The sequence below is a fragment of the Ailuropoda melanoleuca genome, chromosome 6, assembly GCF_002007445.2.
Source record: "Ailuropoda melanoleuca isolate Jingjing chromosome 6, ASM200744v2, whole genome shotgun sequence".
Taxonomy (NCBI): Eukaryota; Metazoa; Chordata; class Mammalia; order Carnivora; family Ursidae; genus Ailuropoda; species Ailuropoda melanoleuca.
Genome location: NC_048223.1, coordinates 67,524,374 through 67,545,482, shown reverse-complemented (window position 1 = coordinate 67,545,482; position 21,109 = coordinate 67,524,374). Strand labels below are relative to the sequence as shown.

Below are 21,109 nucleotides of genomic sequence, written 5' to 3'. Positions count from 1 at the left end.
ATGAAATCTGCTGCATTATTGGGTACAACTGGATATCTCCCCCTGGACCCACAGTGCTGGACACAGTAGTCATTAGAGAGCATGGCCCTTATCTCAAGAAATATACTTGAATTATTGAAGCAAGAAAACATATATGAGAACTTTATAGAAAAATTAACTGCTAAATGATACAGCTCTGTCTCTGTGTCCAAAGACAGCATTGTAATTATCTTTTTTATTCCTTACTCTATGCAACTTACTTCGTAGGATTGGGATGAATAATGAATGAGGGCTCAGTAAGTTTTAGGATTGTTTCATCAGGAACCAGCTATAAGCTCTTAGGAGAAAATCTTTGTGACTTACAATTATTAGACAATTTCTTATATACAGCATCAAAAACACAATACAGAAAAGAAAAATGATAAATTGAACTTAATCAAAATCTGCTTTACAAAGATACTGTTAACAATATGAAAATACAAGCTACAGACTGGGAGACACATTTGTAAAGCACATATCTAATAAAGGATTTATATCCAGAATATATAAAGAACTCTTACAACTCAATAAGAAAATAATCCACTTTTTAAAAATAGGCAAAACATTGAACAGATCTTTTTCCACCACCTCTTTGTTCTTTACCTAACAAGACATACATATGGCAAATAAGCACCTGAAAAGATGTTCAATATCTTTCGTCATTAGGGAAGTAGAAATTAAAACCACAATGTGATGCTACTACACACCTATTAGAACGGCTGAAGTCTAAAAATGTGGTCAATATCACTGCTGACAAGGATGCAGAGCCGCTGGAACTCTCATACGTCGCTGATGGGAATGCCAAATACGGCTGACCAGGAAAACAGTTGACAGTCTTTTATAAAGATAAACATGCTTTCCATTTGACCCAACAATCCCAAGAGAATGAAAAGTTACGTTCACATCAAAACCTGTATACAAATCATCACGTGGCTGTGTTCATAATCACCAAAAATTGGAAACACTCAAATGTCTTTCAATGGGTGAATGGATAAGCAAACTCTGGTGGGATCCACCCAATGGAATACTACTCAGTAACAAAAGGGAACGGACTACTGTAGCAGGCTACACCCAGATGAACGTCCAATGCACTATAGTGAGTGAAAGAAGGCAGATGCAAAAGGCTGCATACTATATGATTCCATTTATAAGAAGCTAAAATGAAAAAAAAAATGTCAGGAGGAAAGGCAGAAGTATAGGACTGAAAAGACATCAGTGGTTATCAGGGGCGAGGAGAGGGAAGAGAGGTTGACTGCAAAGGAGCACCAGAGAATCTTTTTGTGGTTCTATATCTCGATTGTGGTGGGTCTTACATGACTATATGTTTGTCAAAACTCATAGAGCTATAATACCAAAAAGTATCAATATCAACATATATAAATTATACATCAGTTTTTTTGGTTTTGTTCTATTTCTTAAGATATTTATTTATTTATTTATTTGAGAGAGAGAGAGAGAGAGAGATCATGAAGAGGGGAGAGGGGAAGAGGGAGAAGGAGAAGCAGGCTTCCCATTGAACAGGGAGCCCAATGATGCAGGGCTCCATCCCGGGACCCTGGGATCATGACCTGAGCTGAAGGCAGACGCTTCACCGACTGAGTCCCCCACGTGCCCCACACCTCAGGTTTTTAAAAGGAAAAAATACAGCGTCTGCCTCAGTTGCACATTCGTCAAATAAGAACGAAGCCACTGTCACTGATGATGATGATGATGATGTAATCAAACTCACGGGATCTGGGGGCGTTGCTACAAATGAAAACAAGTCTGAGTTATTTGAAATGCATGAAGTGCTATGCAATTGCCAGATAGTATTAGATTTTTCGTTTTACTTTTGTATTCAGCTACCTTGCATTAACTCTTATTATTTATAAAAGTTTGCCTATTGATTCTTTCAACTTTTTGAAACAAATTATCAAATAGATTACAAATGACAGTTCATCTCTTCCAGTCTTAGATTTTTTTTATAACTTTTTTTCTTATTTTCTTGTGTTGGTTAAGACTGCCAAGTCAATGTTGAATAACAGATGTGACAATAGACATTATTGACTTATTCCTAAACTAAATAAGGATGTTTATAAAATTTCAAAATTAAATATGATTTTTGATGGGGTTTGGTAGATACCCTTTATCAATTGAAGGAAGCTTCTTTTTACTACTGTTTCTTGAGTTATTTTTTTACTGAATATTTTTCCTGCATCTACTGAAATCATTATATCATTCAATCTTTTTTTTGAAAGATTTATTTATTTATTTGAGAGAGAGAAAGAGCAAGTGGGGATGGAGCAGAGGGAGAGGGGGAGAATCCCAAGCAGACTCTCCACTGAGCAGGGAACCTGACACAGGGCTCGATTCCAGGACACTGAGATCATGACCTGAGCATAAATCAAGAGTCAGCTGCTTAACTGACTGAGCCACCCTGGTGCCCCCAATCTTTTTAATAAAAATATTGGTTATCAATCAAACTTCAGAACCTTTTATATTCTTGTGTTCCCTTCTCTAGGCAACCTGTAATCTCCAAAAGAACATGGACTTTGCCTTTTTGTCACTGTGTCTCCATCACCTCGCCCAGGTCTGATTGAAACAGAACGTTTACCCCTAGAACTTCACCCATCTATAGAGAGAGGAGAGCACTCCCACTACCCTGTCGAGGACTGGAGGGCCCAGCAGCCTCTTCTCCCGTTCAAATTTTAAACCCGTAGTTTCAAGATGAGCCTCAGCCCATTGAGTCATGTGTATCTCACATTCTTTTTGCCCCCAAACTGAGTCGATTTTTTAGATAGTTAATAGTAGTACAAATACTTTTCCGGGTTTCCCAAGACCCTGCTTCAAGTTTATATTTATTTTCATATCTCTCTTTCCTTATCAAGAGCGGGTCATAGGTTGCACCTAGAAGCTGGAAGAAGTGTTTTTTAAAGATCAGGCTGTGAGCAGGAGAGAGAAGGAATGCTGGGAGCCCCCGAGGATGCATAGCAGGAAGTTTCCATCTGTAACATGAGAGTGTCAGCCGGGAGGTGGCCGGTTGTGGGACAGGTGGCCAAGCTCAAGCTGGCGTTTGTGGGGTCTCGCTAGACCTCTGCTCAGAGAGGAGACTCGAGAGATGGTGTCACATCACGGAAAGGAGCAAGAATGTGGAGTCTAGATGCGAGGGGCCCTGAGCTCATGTCTTGGCTATGACAAGTGGTGACCAGGTAACCATAGATAAGCCACTTAACCTCTCTATTTTTGGCTTTCTCTTCTCTAAAACAGGTATAGAAGTAGGTGCTTTTGAGTGCCTGCCACGACAGAAACTCTTAAAAAATGCTGGCTATTATTTCAACAGTCATCGCCGAGGCCTGATGTGATATGAGAAAATAGGTTCCTCCATGAGAGGGCACTTAGAGGTTTTCTAAAATTTTGTTTTGTTTTTGAATTCTATCATGAAGCAAAAATATATAATTTTAAGCATGCAGTTATTTAGATGCAGAACAAAGAGAATCATGACTCATGTTTTGCAATTTACAGAGCTTATTTATCGGTTCATGTTCTGTAATACTTCAGACAGTTATATAACCCCTCCACCCCCTTTCACGATGCCAGGATATGACATCAGGAAACCAGGGAGGAAGGGTTTTGGGGTGGGGGGCGATGTGTTGTAGGGACAAGGCATATACTTTTTTGATATTAATATCCTGCCACTTACCTTGGGTAAAGCAATCCCAAATGCTGACTGATAACAGGAAACAGCCCCCCCCCCATTATGGTTGTTCTAGCTCTAAAATTCTATGAGATCTTTAGATAAAGTTAGGAGCCATTCTCAGCCTGGCCTATTGTCAGGGACTGGATTTAAGCCCTTGGTTAATTCCCAGTTGTATTGGCTTCTAAATCTTCCAGTTCTTGAAGTCATAGCCTGGATTTCCCCACTTCTCTGGGAATAAATTTTCTTAGACACTGGTTCTCCCATATCATCCTTCTTTCCAAAGACCACATTTTCCCCGCTCTTATCTACCCAGTAAGATAGGAATCATTCACCAGACTCTCCTGTCTTCATCCCTTTGCCTCCAACCCCCCTCGCTGAATTCCCAGCACCTCCTCTCCCTGGGGCCTGCCCTTCCTGCCAGCCAGAACCATTCGTGTGTCATTTTCATCTGTGTCATTTTCACTTCCTCCTTGCCTCCATGAGGGTGACTTCTCCATTTTGCTGGTCTCCATTCTTCCCTTTCTGGATTCCTGAGATGGATAGGATTGTCATCTCTCGGCATCTTAGAAAGATATGTTACTAGGTTTACTTGTGTTTGCGTCTGTTTGGAGGAAGTACTTTGATACACCTTGGAGCTGGAGTAAGAGTCTAGAGAAAGCTCCAGTAATGGGAGAAAGATGGTTGCTAAATTGCATTTTAAGAGGCAAAGTCTTGCTAACGGAGTTTTTGTCCAGCTCCCTGACAGCTGGGTATGTGTGTTGTTGCTGCTGAGAGACTCTTTAGCTGATGATGTTTAGGAAAGTTCAGACCTGACGGTTCTGGGTTTCATTCACAGCTCCTCATAGAGACAGCACAGGCCACTAGACACCTCAGAAGTTTCCCTTTCCCTGAGATAATCTTAGGGACCTGGGGCAAAAAGCAAACACAAACACAAAAAACAAACAAGCAAGCAAATACCAGCCCAGATTAAACTGGGACTCAGGTGCCATTTCCCGGAGAGCTCCCTGGTTCCCCTTTCTGTGCTACTACCTGCTTCCTCTCTTGTCTTCTGCGATTCCCTGATTTCAGAGGAAGAACTTCCATCAGCCATTTACACCTTTGTGGGGATCAACATTCTTTTTCTTAACATCCCCACCGCATTTTGGTATTTTAAGACCTATCTCCAACCATGAAAGAATACTCTTTCATCTTTGACCCTGTGAAGAAACTTTTAAACATCAGTAAGCATTTGGGGGGAAATCCAGAAAGAAAAGAAAGTAGAAAGGGATATTTCCTGATAGTCCTGACGTTATACTGCACCAGAAAACTAGTTACTTTGTCTGCAATCCCCACCTTCTCTTTTTGGTTTAAGATACCCACGTTCAAGCTCGGAGGAGCCCCTGTATTGTGTGACTCCTTTTCCCCAATGCACACCCACCATCCTCGCTGGTACTGCAGTAGATTGGACCATGGATGGACGTTGGATCCAAATGGAATTAATTCAAAGGGTAGGTTAGGCCAAATGGCTTCTTTCTCGGGGGATTTGGGATGCCTACGTGAAGGGATTGAGACATTTATCCACAGGGAGCAGAGCAGAAAGACCACGTCAGCCTCGGCTGAAGCTGGAGCTGGTGGGGTTCAGGGGAGTGAAAGCCACAGAGACAACCGAAGCTGTAGGGAAGCAGAAACCCTGCGCCAAGAGAAGAAGCTACGGTAGATCCTTACTATCCGCGTGCTCCATTTTTGTGAATTGGCTAAGTCGCTAAAATTTGTCATCCCCACATCCGTACTCAAGTGCTTCCGCAGTTATTTGCAAACGTGAGCAAAGTGGCGAACACTTGGAGTCACTCAGCACCATGTTTCCGGCTGAGTCTGACTCCGGTGACACTCGGCCTTCTTGTTTTAGCTCTTATGCTATAAACAAGTGTCCTTCCCACAGTCGGTTAAACACCACGTTTTCCACCTTTTTCTGATTTTGCTGGTGATTTCATTGTTTACGATGACCCCAAGCACAGTCCTGAAGTACCATCTACTGTTACTGAGCTCAGGAAGGCTGTGATGTTCCTTACAGAGAAAATACGTGTGTTACAGAAGCTTCCTTCAGGCCTGGGTTGGAGTGCTATATTGGTTGTGAGTTCAATGTTAATGAATTAACAATATATATTCAATATGGTGCCTTAAAACAGAAATACACATAAAACAAGGGTATGCACTGTTCAGTCTGCAAAAATGTTGGGACCAGAGGCTTTTGGGAACCTAATCCCTTATTTCCCCTACAAGTAATTAGCTCAACATTTCCTAATTCAGTGATTGTGTGATTTTAGAGACCATAACTGCTGTGAATAATGCGAATCAAGTATGTCTGCAGACAAGAGAATGAAGCAAATTCAGAGGAAAGCAGATGACAGACTGAGCTGCTCCAGGGAGGCAGAGAGGAGACGTCTTCTCCCTGGTGGCTCCCAGTTTCAAGCTCAGTTCCCTTGAGAACTGGCTGAAATTCATCTCAATGGCATCTCAATATTTTTACAAACTTTATTTAAGCTTGCTTGAATTTCCTTTCCTTGCAAACAACAAAGTTTCGACTGAAGGTGTACTCCTTATATTACTACACTTAAGGGGCTCCCTTGGAAAGAGGCATTGGTCTCTCCATTTGAGGCCTGGCCCAAGGTCACAATGAAGTCCATGCCTAATGGCCTCTATGGCTGGAATGGCCCCTTCCTGAGTCAGGTGCTGCATCAGAAAACCAAACCTCCCCTCATCTCCGGGAGGTCTGTGTTCAGACTAAATGCTCAATGATACTTGAAAAGAGAGTTTGGGGACTTAAGCTTTAAAAAAACAAACCCAAACTCTGGTTTCAGTGTGAGTTATCGATGACAAGTACATTACAGCAACTTGCTTTGGCTTCTAATTTGAAGGATCCCAGTTTTAGGAATAGTTTGTTTTCCTCGTTGGGAGACAAACACATTTTTGAAAACAAGTTCCAGTCTGAACACCCCTTAGGAAGGGACTGTTTATTTGGCAAAGCAGTGTGTCCCCACATGGGAAATTATACATAAAGAGAAGCACCAGACTGTAGAAAAGAAAAAAGTTTTAATTTTCTCTAAGGTTGTGACCTGCTTGAGGGAACAGGTTCTTCCCCACATACTTGGTTTGATGGCCACAGAAAGTACATATTGTGAGACAGGAAACCATCAAAATCCTAGAGGAGAACAGAGGCAGAAACCTCTTTGACCTCGGCCTCAGCAACTTCTTATTAGACACGTCGCCAGAGGCAAGGGAAACAAAAGCCAAAATGAACTATTGGGACTTCATCAAGATAAAAAGCTTCTGCACAGAGAAGGAAACAATCAACAATATTAAAAGGCAGCCTCTGGACTGGGAGAAGATATTTGCAAACCGCGTATCTGATAAAGGCTTAGTATCCAAAATCTAAACAACTTATCAAACTCAACACCCAAGGAACAAATAATTCAGATAAATGGGCAGAAGACATGAATAGACGCTTTTCCAAAGAAGACTAACAGACACATGAAAAGATGCTCATTATCACCACTCGTCATCAGGGAAATGCAAACCAAAACTACAATGAGATTCACCTCACACCTGTCAGCATGGCTAAAATTAACACAAGAAAAACAGGTGTTGGCAAGGATGCGGAGAAAGGGGAACCCTCTTACACTGCTGGTGGGAATGTAAGCTGCTGCAGCCACTCTGGAGAACAGTAGGGAGGTTCCTCAGAAAGTTAAAAATAGAGCTACTCTACAATCCAGCAATCACACTACTAGGTATTTACCCAAAGGATACAAAAATACAGATTTGAAGGGGTACATGCTCCCCGATGTTTAGAGCAGCATTATCAACAATAGCCAAACTATGGAGAGAACCCAATGTCTATCAACTGATGAATGGATAAAGAAGAAGTGGTATATATACATGGAATATCACTCAGTCATTGAAAAGAATGAAATCTTGCCATTTGCACCATGGTGGCTGGAGCTGGAGTGTATTATGCTAAGTGAAATAAGTCAGTCAGAGAAAGACAAATACCATAGGATCTCACCCATATGTGGAATTTTCTTTTAAAGATTTTATTTATTTATCTGAGATCATGACCTGAGCGGAAAACAAGAGTTGGACGCCCAACTGACTGAGCCAACAAGGTGTCCTCACTCATAGGTGGGATTTAAGACAGAAAACAGATGAATATATGGGAAAGGGGGGGAAGAAAAAAAAAGGAGAGAGGGAAACAAGCCATAAGCAACAGTAAAAGCAAACCGAGGGTTGATGGACGGAGGTGGGTGGGGGATGGGCTAGATGGGTGAGGAGTATTAAGGAGGGCACTTGGGATGAGCACTGGGTATTGTATGTAAGTCATGAATCCCTGAATTGTACTCCAGAGACCAATACTGTACTGTATGTTAACTAACAAAATTTAAATTAAAAAAAAAAGTACGTATTCAATGTGTCCAAGGACCAATCCCAGGTCCCGTGGTGCTTTCTTAGCAGTCTGTGGTCTCTGGTTTGTGATGACTCCACCCCACTCATCCCTATCTCTCATTCTCCAAATGCGCAACCTCCATTCCAATCAACCGTGGATCCCACTGACACACCAGACTGTTTCTCAGCCCATGCAATCTCTCACGTCTGTCTTGTCTGCTTCTGGGCTGCTGGACTCTGCCCCTCGGAGCCAATCCAGTTGCTCCCCCCAGGGAACTCTCATTGGCTTTATGAGCTTCTTCGTGCAGCAACTCCATCCCTTCTCTCTGAGCCCATCTGGTTCTTGAAGACAACCTTCTCCCATAACCTACAGCGTTTCCTAACGAGGCTGACTCTAAGAATAATGAATGTTATAATTCTCAACTCAAGAATCGTAGTAGCACAGAGGGGTAATAATAATTTCAAGGCCACTTGCGATCCCTAATTTTCCAAAGCATGGTTGATTTGAGGTCAGCCTCATTTCTTGGGGACCCTGGGGCACATTAGCCCTTATTAATTTCCGTGGTCATCACAGCACATGTAATAAGTTAGTTTAGCTCATATGGGTAAATTTTTCATTCCCATAGAGTAATTTTGTTAGTGCCAACTTGAAAATAATACTACATTGTCTTTGGGGAAGACTTTCCCTAAGTAATGTAAGTCCCTTTTTTGCCAGCTCATTTAGTCTCATAAAAGCTTTCTGAGGTAGGGAATCACCCCTTCTTTAAAGGCAAAGAAACTGAGGCCTGACATGAATAGTTTACACAAAGAGAAAGTTGGGGTTAAGAGAGAGAAGTCATTCTATGTCTAGGCCCAGGTGTAGCAAGAGAAACCGGGGAACTTCAGCCCCACAGGAGGGCCACCATATACAGTTGGGCAGGCTGTGCACTGCATAGAGCAGTGCTTCCTGAAGTTGACCTGTTTGGCCAGATATAGTAACCCTGCCTAAAGGACCTAGTCTGAGAAGAAGCAAAAGCTAGAGACTGGGGATGCTTCCTCTTAGACCTCTCCTTGGACATGCAGTCTGAATGGATTCCACTCTCTTCATCTTGACTTAGATCATAGGAAGGGAAGAGTTTGTCAGGCTTGTCTTCCCAGTGTCCTCTTCACAGGGTTTTCATTTCTACAGAAGAACCAAGCCAAGAATTCTTAAAGAGTCGGACTTCTCAGACACATTTGGTTACTGTGCAGCCTGTGGCAGAAACAGAGAGGCCACATCCTTAAGAGATCCAGGGCCAAGATCTATGCATTATGGACTTAACTCCTGACACATTTGGCACAAGTTAAAAATGAAAGAAAAAAATCCCGCCCACTGTCTCAAGAGGCCTTGGGCAGGAACATACAAGGCAAAATGTTTTAGCTGCAGACAAGAAAATGCTGGAGAGTTAGCAAGGGATGAGCTGGTCAGGAAATATCTACTTCCTGTGGATACTCCCAAAGTTCTCCCACTCGGGCCAACCCCCAGTTGCAGATGATAGAGCCAACAAAACACGGTACCCATGTGAGCATCCCTGGCTCGCTCTGCTCCAGTCAGCTGTGCCATTGACCCCACTTGCCCATGCAGAACCTTCTGGGTTTCTTCCTGAGGCCGAGGATGTTCCTGTAAGCCAACAAGAAAGACTGGGATTGGAAACGTGGCATTCTGAAAGCAAGGGCAGGCAGATGTAGAAACTGTGGCTACAGATAAATTTCCCGACTCTTTCAGGCGCAAACAAGAATTGAGGCTGACTTTACTGTGAAAAAATGGCTTAAAGGAAATGGTTTTTATTTAAAGATGGATGTTTTTCAATACAGTGGTATAAAAATCCTGTGATTCACCTCCACTCAGATGAAAACCTCCTCCTTGAAGTTGCTGCGTTAATGGGAATTCGTATGCTAAGTCCATTAACCACAATCACTGTTTTCAGGGTAAGTCAGATTTGTCTCTTAAATTAAGAAAAAAGGGAAAAAAAGCAATCACAGCAACGAGTCATGCAGAGATGCCTTGCCTGTAGTGAAAAGGGAAGTATGTTTTCTCTGAGCAGCCCACACAAAATCAGATATTTAATATGATTACTGAGAAGACAGAAAAGGTTTTCAGGAACGATCCCTCGGGCTCAGCTCCTAGTAGCCTGCAAGGAGTAAGTAGGAAGTAGGGGACCCGCCAGTCCCTTAAAAGGAGGCTGAGAGCCAGGCTCCCTAATCCCGCGGGGCAGACCCGCGAAACCGAGGGTACAGTGGACTGGACAGGCTGGCAAGAGATCGCATTCCAACCCACAGAGCAACCAACTTATTTTTAAGCACATACTGCATGAGGGTACTCAAACGCACGGTAACCTCGCCCTCCAGAAGTGGTTTTATTTTGGACGTTTGGCTAACCAGGAAGGAGGAAATGTTAGATTGGTTACACAGGTGAGAGAGGAGCCAGACAGCAGGACAGGAGGACGGAAGGCACGAAGGCCACATTTCCAGAGGTCTAGGGCCTGGGCTTAGGAGGCGGAGGTGAAACTATGGTGGGTGTGAGGGCCCACGCCACGGAGGACAGCGGGTACTGCAGAGACTGAAGGAAGAAACCCGCTAGCTGGCCGTCGTCCCCGCTCATCTCTCAGGGGCCCCTGCCACTGCTGCGCCAGCCCCCTGGCAGAAGCCATCCAATGGGAGTCCGGGCAGGCTGCCCTGGGGAGCGCCCCCTAGCGGCAGGGCAGGGCAGGGGAGAGGCAAAGAAGGCCCGGGGCACAAACAGGCCCCAGCTGGGGACAATGACCATGCTTGGATCCTTTTTTTTTTTTTTTTTTTACCTTCAACCACAATGACTTCACCTCACCCTGGGCCAGACCATGACAAATCAATCATAAGCCACAAATGCTGGCTGGAACGGCCTCTGGGGTCAACTTCGGCCTCATCCTCTCACCAGCCGCTTAAGACCCTTTTCAGGAGGTACCTAATTCTCGCAGGGGTTAAGGAGCTATGGGACACATAGCCCGACATACATGCTTGTCCTCTTCACAGAAGCCTTGGGACTGACTGTCCTCACTCCTGTTCCCTGTGGACAATCCCAGGATCTGACCAGCCCCGTGGCCAAGTGAGCACAGTTTTGTCTGGCTTACATTTCATCCATGGTCAGCTCTGACGAGACCGGCTAAAAAAGATCGAGGCTCCAGCGTGCCTAAAATTCATGCTCTCACTGCCTCCGTGATGGCTAATGCAGCCCTCCCGTGTGAATATTTCTCTGAGGTGATGTCACAGGCCTTTCTTCCTAAAGTCAATTTACCAATAATATCAATTCAAAGGTGTTGGTGTTCCTCACCAGCCGCAGGACCCCAGACAAGTTACTTAACTTCTTTAAATCTGTTTCCTCAACTACACAATGAGAACAAACATAGGATTATTGAGTGGATTAAAGGAGAGGACATCTAGTAAAGTGCCTGCCCAGGTGCCTGCTGCGTGAACGGTGCTCGACTCGTGACATGGCAACCACTGTATCAGTCAAGATTCATCCAGCTGTAAGTGGGACATGCCCAGCTAAACCTCACTTAAGCAAAAAAGTTCTGGGTTCAGAAGCATCTGGATCTATGGCTCACCCAAGGTCCTCGCTGTGGGTTTTCTCTGAATCAGTTGGCTCTATATTCCTCTGATTGCTTTCATTCTCAGACAGACTATCCCCCACGAGATGACAAAATGGGTGCTGAGACATCCTCCCAGCTGAGCAGCCACAGGAGAAAGAGATACCAAGGGAAACCCCTGGAATGAGATTTCATTGGCCTGGTTGGATCTCATGTGCAGCTGTGAGTCAGTCCCTGGGGCCGGAGGATGGAATGTTCTGGTTGGCCAGACCTGGGTCCTGTGTCTATGTAAACTGAGAGTAGGGAGGTCAAGTCTCCAAATGGAAATGGAAGAGCTATTTTTCACTGCAGCAGCTAGTATTCCATTATTATTACTATCATTTTCTATTTATTATGATAGTAAATAATAGTAAATAAATACAGCAAATAAATTAATAAATAATAGTAATTATTATTATGCTACCATCCCCACTACTACACTTTACAACTAGTACAAAAATCTGGAGGCTCGCTCAGTGAACAATAGGCCTGATGGGTAGGTAAAAGGGAAAACCATAGAAAATCATAGAAAAGCTATAGCAGGAGAAAAAAAGATCCTGAATAGAAGGAAATAAGATGGAAGAGCTCTTAGCAGTAGATGAGAAGTTAAAGCAAAGCCTAACGGGGTCAGTTCTAGAAGATGATGTAAGTATCTTTTAAAAACAAAAGCTATCTAAACAGCTATTTTGCAGTTACTAAACTAAAACCACCTTCCCATGATTGTTAACATAAAGCTTCAGTGACCATCAAGGCAGGTGTGCTGTACGCCTTCCACAAGCTCGGTGTCTCTAAGCACTAACACAGGAATCTCTGGGACGAGCCAGCAACTTCCCCGCACAGGAAACCTGTGTCCACAAACACCTTGCTGCAGACACAGTCAGAAAGACATTCTTCACATAGAAGCCTCAGGATGCTGGAGCATTCTCATATTTTCTTTCCACTACCTTAAGTGAAATAGGTATGAGATGTGTGTATTGAATTTCTGGCAGAAAGTTCGGGAGCTATAACCTATAGTGAAACATTGTTTGGCTCTTTGGCAAGACTACACTATCCTTGAACAACTGGTTCACTCCAGGATTAATGTTGTATACAGGTGTCTAAGTAGAGAGAGAAGAAGTCAGCTGACTGGGCCAAGCAGATCCTTCAGTTCCATGGAAGCAGAATATATGTTCTCTGCTTGTTTTGGTTTTTTAAACAGATTCTGCAATGGTTACATCACATAGGCTCAAATGAGAAAGAACACCGGTAAGGTGAACACGTTAGATAGCCTCATTAAGGGCATGAGGGGAGTCTTTCCTTGACTTACGGTAGTGTGTCTGGGAAACTAGTCAAGTAGTATGATGGGGTCTGATAGGCTCACCAAATAGAAAAGAATAATATGACTTTATAGTTCTAGAATTTTTACACTTTTCAAACCACTTGAGATGTAATAGTTCTCTCAGCCACCCCACGGGCAGGTAGGGCTGACATCTAATTTCGTGCCTCCCCCCCTCCCCTGGCCACACACACCTTCTTCTGTAATAACACAAACAGAACGAAAACATTCCTCACCCATGTTGAGAAAAGACAGTCATTTGGTTTTCTAACGCTTTTTTTTTTCTTTCATATTTTGAAAGGTGGTGTAGACCGGATTAAAAAACATGGCTCAGGGAAGCAAGAAATCATTCCCCCAAGTGTTTATTAGTGAATCACAAATTCATTCAGCATGACTGCTCACCCGGAGAAACAAAAGCAAAATGGTAACAAGCTGTGAGCCTCCAAGTACCTTCAACTCTAGGTTCTCCCTGGGAAAGGGTCACAAGTGTAATTATTTCCAGCTGTCCCTCCTCGCTTCCGCTGTCAGTGGAAATATCCAGGCGGGATGAATACGCTTTCTGACTAGACTCCGGACTGACCTAGACAGCTTTTTGGAAATTCAGGATATACTTTTCCTGAAGCTTCTTAATTTCTCCCATCCCTCCCTGATTGAAAACATCATTTATCCCATTACAGCATGTGGAAAGAGAGGGGAGGGAGAAGCAGACGGGATCTGAATTCAGGATAAAAATTACTCTGTGAGTTTATTATTCTCATCCATAACAGATGACAATTTTCATGTCATTTAAGCTGTTTCCAGAGCAGAATCACCCAGAGAGATATTAAGCACTATTTTTCATACTATTTATCTTGAGGGCCCCAGTGAGACATGTACACTTACATTTAATAACGTGAGCCATAGTTCGCCTGTTTCCTGGAAATGTTTGGTGAGGCATTATTATTTCCCTGGCCACACGTGAAAGAATCCCCCTCCTTCACATACACTGTGGTGGGTTCCAAAGACTTGGGCTGGCTGCAGTGTCTGAGAACTGTCTGGAGCCCTCAGTTCTAAAGAAATTTGTGGACCTGTAGTTTCCGAAGTAACTCTATTCCTCATTTGTTGGATGAGAACTACGTTCTTGCCGTGACTCTCCCATCGGCTCTTACATAGGCTCAGCCCTCCCTGATTTGGAAATCTCTCTGAAACTCTAAGATGATGTGTCATTTCAAGGGCAAAAAAGCAAAAATGTTATAAATACGGGCAGATGCTAGAGTCCCAAGGACTTTCAACGGGCTACAGGCCCCTAGCTGCTGACATCAGCAATGTGGTTCTTATTACACAGTTGGGTTTCAGACTATGGTACTTTCCAAGTATCATTTCTACTTTATGTAAAGAACATGGATTCAGCATAGCTTCTGTTGAGTTAATGGATGATATTTGAAATGGATCTTTCTCTCAGCCATTCCCACAAATTAGCGAGAGGACTGGACCACTAACCCATTCCTGGGGACTAAGATAAAGGGCAAGAATCTGACTCTGTCATTCATCAGAACTGAAATTGTCTTTCAGTGGTTAGAACACCCAGTTGGCTCCAACTCTACTGGATAACTTAGAACTTCCTAAGGCAGCAGTAGCAAAGGGAAATCACAAGCATCACTAAAACAAACAAACAAACAAATCAGAGGAATCAGGTAGAAACTTCCCATTCTGCACAGAAACACTGGGCTTTCAGTCTGAACTTCTAAGTGAATGGACTGTTAACTTGAATGGGGTAAAGATACAGGCTAAATAGTTCACCTACGAGCAAAGTCCTCTTAAAAATCTCCTCTTCATAAGGGTGTACTGTATGGTGACTAGCATAACATAATAAAAAATTATTATTTAAAAAAAAATCTCTTCAGCAAATACCAATCCTGCAGGGCCAAGCTCCTGGCTTAGTTCTTTATAGGTAACATCTCCCATAACCTTCACAACTGTCCTGTGAGGTGGGTACTTACTGGCCCATTTTACAGATGATGAGATCAAGGCACAACCTGGTTCAGTAACTTGTTCAAGGTCACACAGAAAGTAAGTGGCAGAGCTACAAACATGAAAACAGTCCCAGTTGACTTTAAATCCTCTTAACCATTCTGTTATACTGCCCGATGATAGGACAAACCGGCTGGACTCAGTGGGTTAACACTGAAAAAGAAGTAGCAATCGTCACTGAATAGTTCACTCCTTGTGTCAGCTGTGGCTACCCTTCCCCTCTCCCTGGGTTCCTACTTGCTAGGCTTCTAATGGTACTTACATTTTTCATTTGGCAAATCTCCTTTTGAATGCTACCCCACCTTTTTTTGCACTCAAGTGACACATATTTCATATCAGTAACAAAGTATCCAGGAGAGATCTGTGCCCATAAAGGTGAGGGAGTCTTCCCAATTTCATTGACTCGTAAACTGGACACATGCTGCAAGGCCTAATGGAGCCTCCTGCCCCGTAGAAGTCTCTGGTTTTCCACTCCCAAGATTTCTAGGCCCTCCACAAGCACATTTCTTATCTCCACAAGGGCAAATTAAGGCTTCAAAGCAGAATCCAATTTTGTGATTTTTATGCCATGTAGGAAAATGATAAATAATTTTTGCTCTTTGAAAAATGTGTAATATAAGCTACAGTTTCTTTTTTAAAAAGATTATTTGTTTGAGAGAGAGTGTGCATAAGCATGAGCAGGGGCAGGGCAGGGGGAGGGCCAGAGGCAGGGAGAGAGAGAATCCCAAGGAGACTCCCCTCTGAGCGCAGAGCCCAACCTGGGGCAGATCTCACGACCCCAGGACTATGACCTGAGCCAAAGCCAAGAGTTGGACACTTAACAGATTGAGCCATCCAGGCACCCCAATAAGCTAACATTTCTTATTAAAAAATATATATATATATACACACACACACTCACTATAGATATAGATCTATGCGTTGATATGCCTAAACATTGTCTGGAAGGTTAAACAAGAAATTTAAAGCAGCGGTTACTTCTGGAACTGCTGGTGATGGGAAGTGGCGTCTGAGCAGAGGAGGAACGGGATATTGAGTGGGAGGGAGGCTTCTCATTTAACACCTTTTCTTATCTTTTGATGTTTGAAACATGAGAAGTCACTGATTACTCAAGAAAAATTGAGTTGAAGAAAAAAAAATGCTCTTTTACACCGAAGGCAACCCGAGATTACAATGTCACCACAAGATTAGTTAGAAGTTAGGTTAGTCTAGAGACAAATTTCCATAGGCAATGAGTGGCAGTTAAAAGCCTAAAAAGATGTGGTTCGCTTACTGCACATATAAACCATGTAACCAGTAAGGCTTGAGGAAGCTGAGATAATAAGACAGCAAAATTTACCAAATCATGTCAAATATGAACAGGTTCTCAAACAACAAAACAAGTGGAGACCAGTGCAGGACTTCTCAGAGCCCTTAACACGCCATTGTGCATTGAGACCTCAAGAGGTCTTGAGCGAATAGGCAGTATTGTCTAAAATTATTTAACAATGGAATTCTACCCCCTCTTTAAGGAGTATCTCACATAATTAATGTTCTATGGAATACATTTTGGAAAATGCTAGATTGTCAAAGACCCTTCCAGATAAGAGTTTCTGTCTAAACTATATGCGGAACCTTGAGTTCTACAGAGAAGTGTTGTTATAACCACCACATTCACCAATGCAGTGTATCTTTGACCAAGATCTTCCTTTGGATAACAAGTATACATTCAGTTCACTGCTGAGCAAGTCAGCTGAATGCTGAGAGACCATCTGCCTAAGGTGCTCCGGGGCGCTGGGCCTACGGAAAGGAGCAACTAAGGTGCCTGACAAGTGGGATAAAATTGCTTCCCGCAGCAGGGAGAGGAGTGAAGCCATCATGAGGGGCAGGTTCTAGTTCTGGAGATGACATGACGTCCTTTACTCGAATTTCAGAATCGCTTGTTCTGGGCTGGAGGGCGCCATACCCCCTTCTGAATGGAACGGGACAGGGGCCCAGGCCTTTGACAGCGGCGGAGCTCATCACCGTTCCAAGCAGGGCCGTGTCACTGGACAGAGCCATGACCGCGGCATGGGGTGCGGCGAGCATCTTCATCTCTGTAAATGGGTAATGTAACTCTCATTTTATGGCTGAGAACCAGAGCGGCCAAGCCATTTCTCCTGAGGTGCGCGGTGCCGAGGCAGGTGGTAGGTCCCTGTGTGCACGGTGGATGTCACCGGTGTCTAGGGTACAGCGGCACTCGAGGTCCGCCTAGCCAGCAGGGGGGAGCTGGGAGAAGCCACGGAGATTTTAAACCGACACGTGCGATAAAAATAAGAAACAAAGGCCACTTTGAGATTTTATAAAACATGTGAACATGGGTCCTTGCCGCTCGCACCGTCGTCATCACATCCTTGAGAGCGAAGGAGGTTCTCACATTTCCATTTTACAGAAAACCAAACAAAAACTTTGAGAGCCTTCTAGCATGCCCTGGGCTCCACAGCCGTCACAGAATAACACTGGGGACCCAGTCCACCTATTCTGGGGCCAAATCCCACATCAGTGTCAGTGTGCGTCAGTTCCGCGGGCAGCGCTGCGCCCCGAGAGTCCGCTCTCAGCTCGCACCCCTCGCTCCCGGAAGGTATTAGAAACTCACAAGACTTCTTCCGGCTCCGCCCCACGCACCGCGGCTGCCCTCCCGCGAGACTGGTTACCTTCACGTCAGCAGCGCCTTGTCTGAAGACCTCACAGATGGCAGCTGGAGGACGTGCACACAAGGGCCGGAGAGTTGTCAGCGTCTCTGAGTAGGATTCCCGTGCCGAGTGAGATGAGGACCCGGGTTACTTCCACACGGTGATTGTCAAACACGGGCGTGTGGCAGAACCACCTGAGACGACGTCAACGACGCAGGCTGCCTGGCTCCGTCACCAGACATTCTGCCTCATGAGGGTTTCCGGTGAGCCCCAGTGTCTCATGGCTCCTTTTGAAGAGTTTATCTATTTATTTGTTTGTTTATTTGTTTACTTATTTATTTAAGAGCGCGCACGGGTGGGGGAGGGGGCGTGGAAAAGCAGAGGGGAAGGGAGAGATAGAGAATCCTAGGCAGACTCCCCCTCGAGCCGGGAGCCCATCTTGGGCTTCAATCTCACGACCCTGAGATCATGCATGACCTGAGCCGAAACCAAGAGTCAGATGCTGAAGGGACTGAGCCAGCCAGGCGCCCCTGGAGTGTCTGCATTTTTAATGAGTCTCCTAGGTGATTCAGTTCCACAGTGTGAACCCACCCTTCCTCAGTTCTAGGAATATGCGGTGTTAGCAGAGTAAGTCTAGTGTTTTAAATGATTATTTATGGTACTCATCAATAGCTCTCTGAGTGTGTTCAATTGCACAAGCATAGAAAATCAGTCAGTGATCAATGTTCATTTCAGATCAGCAAATATCTCGCATTTACTTCACCCAAGGCTCTGCATGAGGCTCTGGGCATATACCACACGATCTCTGAACCCCACAAACTTACCTTATTAGATGAGGTGGATATGCGCACAAATCATGTAATCCAGTGATTTTAAGAAGCAGAATTATTGGCGCACTCCTGAAGTATAGAAAAGAAGGGACTCATCCTGCCTGGAATCCTTGGAAATCTCCAGAGGCAGCATCATGTAAGCTGCGCCTGGTCTCCTGACAGAGAAAAGGCATTCTAGCAGGGGGGGAACACCGTGAGCAAAGATAAGGAAATAGGAAAATATAGATATGTTCCACAAACCCTGAGAAGATCGTGTATGATAGAATTGTAGTGGTAGTTAATAAAAATTGTTTTTAGTTTCTTGGCTTTTTACACGATTTCATTTAATCCATTCAACTACTTGTTACGTTGGAGAGTCATTCCTATTTTAAAGGTGAAATTACTGACTTGTTAAAGAAAAAAGTCCACAGGACCTATAACAAAATGCTAATTTTGGATGATGGGGGGATAATGGGATCATAGAATGTTGCCGCTGCTATTGTCAATGTAGAAGGGAGTATTGGTGGTTGATAAAGTCATGTAGAGTAGGAAGAGAAGCATATGGAAACATGCTCCACCAAAGTGCAAAATTCTATGTAAACTCCTACCATCTTTAAAAATGCGCATGTATTTTCCCATTCTGCTAGTTAGTAGTCTCACCACCCATTCTTTTTTTTTAAAACTTTTTTTAATAATATTTTTTATTATGTTAGTCACCATACAGTACATCCCTAGTTTTTGATGTAAAGTTCCATGATTCATTACTTGCGTATAACATCCAGTGCACCATGCAATACGTGCCCTCCTTAATACCCATCACCAGCCTATCCCATTCCCCCACCCCCCCTCCACTTTGAAGTCCTCAGTTTGTTTCCCAGAGTCCATAATCTCTCATGGTTCATTCCCCCTTCTGTTTACCCCCCCCTTCTTCTTCACTTTCTTCTCCTACCCATCTTCCTACTTCCTATGTTCCATAAATGAGTGAAACCATATGATAATTGTCTTTCTCTGCTTGGCTTATTTCATTTAGCATAATCTCCTCCAGTCCCCGTCCATGTTGCAGCAAATGTTGAGAAATCGTTCTTTTTGATGGCGGAGTAATATTCCATTGTATATATGGACCACATCTTCTTAATCCAGTCATCTGTTGAAGGGCATCTTGGCTCCTTCCACGATTTAGCTATTGTGGACAATGCTGCTATGAACGTTGGGGTGCATATGGCCCTTCTCTTCACTATGTCTGTATCTTTGGAGTAAATACCTAGTAGTGCAATTGCTGGATCATAGGGTAGCTCAATTTTTAACTTTTTAAGGGACCTCCACACTGTTTTCCGAAGTGGCTGTACCAACTTGCATTCCGACCAACAATGTAGGAGGGATCCCCTTTCTCCACATCCTCTCCAACATTTGTTGTTTCCTGCCTTGTCAATTTTTGCCGTTCTAACTGGCGTAAGGTGGTATCTCAATGTGGTTTGGTTTTGAATTTCCCTGATGTCTAATGATTTTGAACATTTTTTCATGTGTCTGTTAGTCATTTGTATGTCTGCATTGGAAAAATGTCTGTCATATCTTCTGCCCATTTTTTGTTTTATTTGTTTCTCATGTATTGAGTTTGAGAAGTTCTTTGTAGATCTTGGATACCAGTCTTTTATCTGTAGTGTCATTTGCAAATATCTTCTCCCATTCCGTGGGCTGCCTCTTAGTTTTTTTGACTGTTTTCTTGGCTGTGCAGAAGCTTTTTATCTTGATGAAGTCCCACAAGTTCATTTTTTTCTTTTGTTTCTCTTGCCTTTGGAGATGTGTCATGATAAAGGGTGCTGTGGCCGATGTCAAAGAGGTCACTGCCTATGTTCTCCTCTAGGATTTTGATGGATTCCTGTCTCATATCGAGGTCTTTCATCCATTTGGAGTTTTTTTTGTGTATGGTGTGAGAGAGTGGTCAAGTTTCATTCTTTTGCATGTAGCTGTCCGATTTTCCCAGCACCATTTATTGAAGAGACTGTCTTTTTTCCAATGATGTTTTTTCCTGCTTTGTCAAAGATTAGTTGCCCAAAGAGCTGAGGGTCCATTTCTGGGTTCTCTATTCTGTTCCATTGGTCTATGTGTCTGTTTTGTGCCAGTACCATGCTGTCTTTGTGATCACAGCTTTGTAGTACAGCTTGAAATCTGGCAACGTGATGCCCCCAGCTTTGTTTTTCCTTTTCAACAATTCCTTGGTGATTCGGGGCCTGTTCTGGTTCCACACAAATTTAAGGGCTGTTTGTTCCAGTTCTTTGAAAAATGTCATTGGTATTTTGGTCGGGATGGCATTGAAAGTGTAGATTGCTCTGGGTAGCATAGACATTTTAACTATATTAATTCTTCCGATCCATGAGCAGGGAATATTTTTCCATTTTTTGTGTCGTCTTCAATGTCTCAAGAGTGATTTGTAGTTTCTAGAATATAGATCCTTTACGTCTCTGGTTAAGTTAATTCCGAGACAGCGTATGATTTTTGGTGCTATTGTAAATGGAATGGATTCCCTAATTTCTCTTTCTTCACACTCATTGTTCGTGTATAGAAATGCAACTGATTGAGCATTGATTTTATCCTGC

General features: G+C 43.5%; 2 long non-coding RNA genes across 6 annotated transcripts in view; both read left to right on the top strand.

Annotated features, from left to right (window-relative positions):
* Window positions 1-6,946, top strand: part of LOC117802681 — a 31,861-nt gene extending 24,915 nt beyond the window's left edge. For 2 of the 4 annotated variants that reach the window (XR_004626131.1, XR_004626128.1), the window contains 3 exons: window positions 2,519-2,587; window positions 5,046-5,181; window positions 5,998-6,946. This is a non-coding gene — a long non-coding RNA (uncharacterized LOC117802681). The remainder of the gene's footprint in view (window positions 1-2,518; window positions 2,588-5,045; window positions 5,182-5,997) is intronic. The other 2 variants (XR_004626130.1, XR_004626129.1) reach the window with 1 other exon arrangement.
* Window positions 6,947-11,236: 4,290 nt separating this feature from the next.
* LOC117802683 lies at window positions 11,237-17,840 on the top strand. 2 transcript variants are annotated; one of them, XR_004626134.1, is made up of 4 exons: window positions 11,237-11,631; window positions 11,780-11,913; window positions 16,969-17,140; window positions 17,655-17,840. It is a non-coding gene; the product is annotated as an uncharacterized LOC117802683 (long non-coding RNA). The 2 variants fall into 2 exon arrangements; XR_004626133.1 differs by having other exon boundaries at window positions 16,969-17,840.
* Window positions 17,841-21,109: the final 3,269 nt, after the last annotated feature.